Consider the following 8684-nt stretch of genomic DNA (forward strand, 5'->3'; position numbering starts at 1 on the left):
GCTCACTGCAACCTCCGCCTCCTAGGTTCAGGAGATCCTCCTGCCTCAGCCTCCCATGTAGCTGGGATTACCGGCACCCACCACCACACCCAGATAATTTTTTGTATTTTTAGTAGAGATGGGGTTTTGCCATGTTGGCCAGGCTGGTCTTGAGCTCCTGACATCAGGTGATCCGCCTGCCTTGGCCTCCCAAAATGCTGGGATTACAGGCATGAGCCACTGCGCCCAGCCTCAACTCCTATTCTTATCAATGCCATTTAATCTTAAATTAAAGTTCACTTTAACTTCCCATATGCCTTACACTTCTACCCACTCAAAGACAACTAATAGTTAAGTAGGGAACCAATTTATAAAAAATCCTCTCGAGGGGACATGATGAAACACTAATCCTTCTGTCCTTCATAACATCAATTTGGAATTAATAATCTCAGTTAGTTGGACAGAGTGTTCACCAATGTGTATCCTGTGCCTAGTACAGAGTCAGGCATTAAATAAATTTGCTGAGTGAATGAATATTGAGAATTTACTTCCCATATCATGGTGGAGCTCAGGCCTACTTTATTGCATGCAAATCATTCTCTGGAACATGAAGATGATTCTTTGGAGCCGGGTATAGTGGCTCATGCCTGTAATCCCAACTCTTTGGGAGGTCAAGGGTAGCGAATCACCCGTAGTCAGGAGTTCAAGACCAGCCTGACCAACATGGAGAAATCCCGACTCTACTAAAAATACAAAAACATCGGCTGGGCATGGCGGCACATGCCTGTAATCCCAGCTACTCGAGAGGCTGAGGCAGGAGAATCACTTGAACCCAGAAGACGGAGGTCACCATGAGCCGAGATCACACCACTGCACTCCAGCCTGAGCAACAAGAGAGAAACTCCATCTCAAAAAGAAAGAAAGAAAAGAAAAGAATTCTATGCACTGGCATAGAATGCAACGGCACCTACTATTTCATAGCACAAGAGGGTGACTATAATCAATAATAACTTAATTGTATATTTTAAAATAACTTAAAGAATGTAATTAGATTGTTTGAAACTCAAAGGATAAATGCTTAAGGGGATGGGTACTCCATTCTCCATGATGTGTTTATTTCACATTGCGTGACTGTATAAAAACATCTCAGGTATCCCATAAATATAAACATCTACTATGCACCCACAAAATTTTTTTTAAATTTTAAGAAAAAAGAATGCAAATGCAGCCTCACTAGTTATCTATCAAAAATGCTTATCACTGTTCTTTTTTAGGGGCCCAGAGACTAAAATGTGTGTGAATTTACAAAATCTTTATGTTCTATGGGGCCAAAAATGGCCTTCCGAAGAAAGAATTAAATTGCATTTAATTTCAAAACATCAATCCATTACCCACCAGCTGTGGAAATAATTTAACAGATATTTATTCGCCTATTATGTACAAAGCAGTATGGCAGGCACTACAGGGGGTACAAAATGAGCAAAACACAGTCCTTACCCTTAGGGGTACACAATCTTGTCAGCTGGATAAGACAAACATACCCACAGCTATCACAAAGGAAAAGTGCCTCTCCCCCCACCTGGCTTGAGGTTATCTGTGAAAATGGTTCTTTATTCACTTGACCCAGAGAACCCCACAAAATCATGCAAATCAGGAGGTTCAAATCTTTGTGTTCACTTTAAGCATACTGGTGACACTTCTCAGGCCATCAAGGGTATACATATACAAAAAGCCATGAAGTACCTGAAAGAGGTCACTTTACAGAAACAGTGTGTACTATTCCAACATTACAATGGTGGAGTTGGCAGGTGTGCCCAGGCCAAGCAGTGAGGCTGGACACAAGGTCAGTGGCCCAAAAAGAACGCTGAATTTTTGCTGTACATGCTTAAAAATGCAGAGCCATGCTGAATTTAAAGGTTTAGATGTAGATTCTCTGGTCATTGAGCATCTCCAAGTGAACAAAGTACCTAGGAAGCACCGCTGGACCTACAGAGCTCATGGTCAGATTAACCCATCCGTGAGCTCTCTCTGTCACACTGAGATGATTCTTACTGAAAAGGAACAAACTGTTCCTAAACCAGAAGAGGAGGTTGCCCCCGAAAAAATATATATATATCCCAGAAGAAACTGAAGAAACAAAAACTTATGGCACAGGAGTAAATTCGGCATTAAAATAAATGCAATTAAAATTTCTAAAAAAAATGAAAGAAAACAAATAAATAAAAACATTTATTACTCAGATATGAGCAGAGCCTACATATCTGAGTAATAGGTATAAGGTAAAATTCATATTCCCCTTAATTTCCATAACATTTTTTTAGGTTTTATTTTCAAAGGATTGTTTTTGAGAAGCGCATTTACTGCAGGAAGACTCCCTGTTCTCTTAACCTAGTAAAACAGAAAACAGAGGCATGAAGAAAGAAAATAAGAAAGTAGACAGAGCAAAACAAAATACAAAAACCAGACTGGATTTTTCTTTAAATCCATGCCTTCTTTAAAAACTACTTGCAAGGCTGAAGAACTAACCGTGCTGAAATAAGTAATGACTTTTAAGACTAAACTAAACATACTGCAAATTATAACAAGCTTAAAGGCAATAGTATTTTCTCTTTTAAAAGCAGGCAATCTGGGCATGGGGGTTCCCACCTCTAATCCCAGCAGTTTGGGAGGCCAAGGTGGCAAGATTAGCCTGAGGCCAGGAGTTCAAGATTAGCCTGGCCAACACAGTGAAACCCCATCACTACTAAAAAAAAAAAAAAAAAAAAAATTAGATGTGGTGGTACATGCCTGCAGTACTAGCTACTTGGGAGGCTGAGGTAGGAGAACCACCTTTATTCAGGAGGCAGAGTTTGCAGTGAGCCAAGATCACATCACTGCACTCTAGCCTGGGCAACAGAGTGAGACTGTCTCAAAAAATAAAATAAAATAACAGCAGGCATATCTGTGCCATGGGAAACAGATTACCCCAGGAAAGGAAGATTAGGAAGGAAAAAGGCTAAAAAGGGAAAGGGTGCAAAGACCCACTGTGGTTGGGAAGCCATTTCCTCCCAGGGAGCGAGACAGCAAGATCAGCAACAAGGGACCGGATACCCTAAACGTCAGGGAGTGGAAACTAGAATAAGAGCCTGGGTAGGTAGTGTCACATTATACTCATTCAATCAGATAGTCTCCCACTGAAGTAAATGATGGTTCCATACAAGCTATGGAGCCTGGGCGATGACTCATCTGTAACAGAGTCTCTCTACTGCCAGGGTGCATATTGCATGCCCATGGCCAGGTCAAAAAAGGACAAAAGAAGAGCCACAGAAGCAGAATTAGACTGGGAGGCTAGAGACTCAGGCCTGAATCTGCCTCCAGCTCAAAATTGTTCTGTCCCACATTCTCTTTCCGCTCCTTTCATTCTTCTGCCAACTCCATGTTCCAACTTTCTAAATCAATGCTCATCACACACACACACACACACACACCCCACTCAAACAGCCACATATATTTAGCACTAATTATATGCCTGTGCTTTAGTGCATATTATCTCCAAATGTCACAACTTTGTAAGGCAGGTATTATCACTCCCGTTTTATTTATTTATTGAGATATAATTCAGCCCTTTTAAGTATACAATTCAGTGGTTTTTAGTATGTTCACAAAGTTATACAAGCTTCACCACTATTTAATTCCAGAGCACTCTCATCTCGCCCCCAAAAAATCCCATACCCATTAGCAGTCACCAATCATTTCCTCATTTTCTTCTCCCGACATCCCCTAGCAAACACTAATCTACTTTCTATCGCTATGAATTTGCCTATTTTGGATAATTCATATTGATGGAACGATACAGTATGTGGCATTGTGGATTACTCCCATTTTATATATGAAGAACCCAAGATTCAAATAGGTCAAGTAACTTGCCCCTAGTCACAGTTAAAAAAAGAATGCATTAGAATAGGAATCCAGGTTTCATTCGAATGCTATGCTTGCTTTTGACCATGGTATGCTGCCTCCAAACAGGCATAAAATTAAGAAAGAAAGAGCGAGTTTTGGACATTCTTGGAAAAATGGGATTTTGTTTTTTTTTTTGTTTTTTTTTTTTTTTTTGAGACGGAGTTTCACTCATGTTACCCAGGCTGGAGTGCAATGGCACGATCTTGGCTCACCGCAACCTCCGCCTCCTGGGTTCAAGCAATTCTCCTGCCTCAGCCTCCTAAGTAGCTGGGATTACAGGCACGCGCCACCATGCCCAGCTGATTTTTTGTATTTTTCAGTAGAGATGGGGTTTCACCGTGTTGACCAGGATGGTCTCGATCTCTTGACCTCGTGATCCACCCGCCTCGGCCTCCCAAAGTGCTGGGATTACAGGCTTGAGCCACCGCGCCCGGCCGGGATTTTGTTAATCTAAGGCATTACCTTCGAATAGATTACCTAAGTAATAAGAACCAAAACTATAGCACTATCTTTACTGAGTTTATGTTGAAATGCACTGGCAACTCTTCTCAACAGACGATGGCAAACTACCGCAGCGCACACCCATCCCAGTCTCATCACTGCTGTCACTGTGCTTCACCCCACAATCCCAGCTTCTCCCCACCCCTCAGCCGCACAAAAATGACAGCTCTATAAAATGAAGCTCTAAAGAATCTCCTCTCTCTCATTTTTTTATCCCTTCTCCAAATGTCACTCTGCCACTTAAACTTTGTTATCATACAGATTTCTGAGATGACCAAGGAAAATGCCTATTTATATTTTATTATTTTTTTTTGAGACAGAGTCTCACTCTACCATCCAGGCTTAAGTGCAGTGGCATGATCTCAGCTCACTGCAACCTCTGCCTCCTGGGTTCAAGCAATTCTCCTGCCTCAGCCTCCTGAGTAGCTGGGATTACAGGTGCGCACCACCATGCCCAGCTAATTTTTATATTTTAGTAGAGACGATGTTTCACCATGCTGACCAGGCTGGTCTTGAACTGCTGACCTCAGGTGATCCTCGGCACCCCCACCTCAGCCTCCCTAACTGCTGGGATTACAGGAGTGAGCCACTGCACCCGGCCAAAAATGCCTATTTTAAATAAGTACACTAGTGCTTCTCCCCTTCTTTTAAATGCTGGCACATTTAAAAGGTGTGACAAAAAGAAGGTGAAGAGTGTTGGAGAAACACAGCTGTGAGCTCACCAAAGGCAAAGAGCTATAAAAACCCTAGAATTATAACTCACACAAAATGCTTATACTCTACCTTACCATTCTGCATTTTTATGTATGTGTTTTATGTCTTGCACACGTACATGGTTTAGATTATACCTTTCTAGAGGACGAAGTTCAGGTCTTCTTAGACCGTTTTAATCTATCATCCACCATTAATGATTGATGATAATTATAATTATTTTTTCTTTCTTAGAGAAAAGTATAGAAGGGAAAGACTGATCTTTACTGGCCTAAGGCCAAGGCTAATGTCTTTATTTGACTCTTTATCCCCCATACCTAGCACATTGCCCAGTACATACCAGGCACTCAGGTATTTATTGAATAATAGCTAGTACTTACATAGCACACCTTACCAGGCACTGTTTTTGTTTTTGTTTTTGTTTTTTTTTTAAGACAGAGTCTCGCTTTGTTACCCAGGCTGGAGTGCAGTGAGGCAATCTCAACTCAAATCACCACACTCCGCCTTCCAGGTTCAAGCCATTCTCCTGCCTCAGCCTCCTGAGTAGCTGGGATTACAGGCACCCACAACCATGCCCAGCTAATTTTTGTATTTTTAGTAGAGATGGGGTTTTACCATATTGGCCAGGCTGGTCTCAAACTCCTGACCTCAAGTGATCCACCCTGCTCAGTCTTCCAAAGTGCTAGGATTACAGGTGTAAGCCACCATGCCCAGCCCAGGTCCTATTCTAAACATGTACATAGATTCATTCCAAAGAACCCTAGAGATCAGTAGCATTATAATCCCTATTTCCAGATGAGGAAATGAAGGCACAACACAGTTGTGATTTGTTCAAGATCATTTGCTTAGTAAGAGGTGAAACCAGGATTCAAAGAAGGCAGCACAGACCACAGCATTCCAACAAGACACATCTAACTCACTCCAATTTCTTTCTTTTTTTTTTGAGACAGAGTCTCTCTGTGATGCCCAGGCTGGAGTGCAATGGCGCGATCTTGGCTCACTGCAACCTCCAACTCCTGGGTTCAAGGGATTCTCCTGCCTCAGCCTCCTGAGTAGCTGGGATTATAGGCACATGCCATCAAGCCTGGCTAATTTTTATATTTTTAGTAGAGACGGGGTTTCACCATGTTGGTCAGGCTGGTCTCGAACTCCTGACCTCAGGTGATCTGCCCAGCTCAGCCTCTCAAAGTGCTGGGATTACAGGCATGAGCCACTGCAACTGGCCCACTCCAATTTCTCAAAATTGAGAGGCTTATGACAAATTGCAACCATTAGGAACCTTACTGGATCATAAAACAAGAAAAATACTTCTCCATGCTGGGCACAATGGCTCATGCCTATAATCCCAGCACTTCGGGAGGCTGAGGCAGGCAGATCACTTCAGGTCAAGAGTTCGAGAGCACCGTGGCCAACACTGTAAAACCTTGTCTCTACTAAAAATACAAAGAAAAATAAATTGGCTGGGTGTGGTGGTGGGTGCCTGTAGTACTAGCCACTCAGGAGGCTGAAGCAGAGGAATCATGTGAACACAGGAGGTGAAGGTCGCAGTGAATCAAAATCATGCCACTGCACTCCAGCCTGGGCAACACAGAGAGACTCTGTCTCAAAAAGGAAAAAAAGAAAGGAAAAGAAAAATACTTTTCTCTCTGCTACCCTGTAATACTCCACCCTGCCTTTCCTCAGAAGTGCTCAAAGCCATTTTTTTTTTTTTTTTTTTGAGACGGAGTTTCGCTCTTATTGCCCAGGCTGGAGTACACGCAGTAGCGTGATCTCAGCTCAACACAACCTCCACCTCCCAGGTTCAAGTGATTCTCCTGCCTCAGCCTTCCTCAGTAGCTGGGATTACAGGCATGTGCCACCAGCCCAGCTAATTTTTTTGTAGTTTTCTCCATATTGGTTTCTCCATATTGGTCAGGCTGGTCTCGAACTCCTGACCTTAGGTGATCGGCCTGCCTCGGCCTCCCAAAGTGCTGAGCCACCACGCCCAGCCCAAAGTCTTCATCTCATTACTACGATCCCTCTGACATAAGAAAATTAACAGATAAAGGGGCCCTCATGCCCTACAGCTAAGTGAAAAGGCCAATAAGTTGGGCAGCAGGGGAAATAATTGAGCCAAGGAAACTACTTATATTTTAGTTTTCTTTGTACAGGCCAAGCTACTCTAAAAACAGAAGACCATTTTGGAGTTCCATTCTACTTACTTTTTTTTTTCCTGAGACAGAGTCTCACTCTGTCACCCTGGCTGGAGTGCAGTGGTGCGATCTCAGCTCACTGTAACCTCTGCCTCCTGGGTTTAAGCGATACTCTTGCCTCAGCCTCCCAAGTAGCTGGGATTACAGGTGCCCACCACCCTGCTCGGCTAATTTTTGTATTTTTAGTAGAGACAGGGATTGGCCATGTTGGCCAGGCTGGTCTTGAACTCCTGATCTCAGGTGATCCACCCACCTCAGCCGCCCAAGGTTCTGGGATTGCAGGTGTGAGCCATTGCACCCAGCCTTACTTTTTAACTTCTAAAATATCATGTACATTATATATCCTCTACACTGGCCTCAGTGAATATAGAGCTATACAGTTTTAGAGAAATACTATTTTGGGGTTCTTTAATCTCTTTTGTGGTTGAAAGTGAGACAGTAAAACTTTTTGGTATCATATGGCATTACAAATGGTATATAAATAGACATCAAAATTGTTTTACTATTGTTAACTTCCTTTTAGTCCAATCACTTCAAATTTAGAGTTAAGCCCTGATTGTCCTTCAACTGCTCAACTGCATACTACTACATCAACCTAGAGGCACACTTCCATTCTGAAATGATGCTTAAAACCTATAGGTTTGTTAGGGTAAGAATTGAGTGTTTCTCAACATTCCAAGTTCCTAATTAATCAGATACTAACATTCATAAAGAAAGTTGAAGGCCAGATGTGGTGGCTGATTACTGTAATTCCTTTGGGAAGTTGAGGTGGGAGGATCATTTGAGGCCATGAATTTGAGACCAGCCTGGGCAACAAAGCGAGACCCTACCTCTACAAAAATTTTTAAAAAGGAAGTTGAGACAGTCTCTGAATGAACTTGACCTTACAAAGATGGCGTGCAAACGGAGAGAACAAGAGCTGGTTGTCTTTTCAGGAGTGGTTTCTACTTTCTGACATGACCACTTAAACAGGAAAATGCATCCCTAAAATATACACAGTAAGTGTCCCCTCACTAACCTTCCCTAGTGCTTTCTTACCCCCAAACTCTCCATGCTGAAAGGAGGAGAAGCATTTTATGGAACAAAACCAAATTGCTCCCAGTCCTGCCATCTGCACCCTCCCAGGTTTTTATTTGGGATGGACAGCCTCCAGACGGTGAAGAGATTTAAATACGCAAAGATTACTTCATGATACAGTCAACTAGAAAAGCCAGTGAGGCGAAATGCAAAGGTGTGAGGCGAAATGCAAAGGTGTGAGGTGAAATGCAAAGGTGTATTTACATGTCTTGTTTTTTTTTTTTTTTTTTTTTTTTTTTTTTTTTGTTTTTTTTTTTTTTTTTATTTTTTTTTTTTTTTGAGACG

General features: G+C 42.2%; 1 protein-coding gene across 3 annotated transcripts in view; it reads right to left on the minus strand.

Moving 5' to 3' along the window:
* Positions 1-8684, minus strand: part of DSTYK (dual serine/threonine and tyrosine protein kinase) — a 70803-nt gene that overhangs the window by 59358 nt on the left and 2761 nt on the right. The gene's annotated exons all lie outside the window — the stretch shown is intronic.

Source organism: Cebus imitator, unplaced genomic scaffold (assembly GCF_001604975.1).
Source record: "Cebus imitator isolate Cc_AM_T3 unplaced genomic scaffold, Cebus_imitator-1.0 Scaffold38, whole genome shotgun sequence".
NCBI classification, from domain to species: domain Eukaryota; kingdom Metazoa; phylum Chordata; class Mammalia; order Primates; family Cebidae; genus Cebus; species Cebus imitator.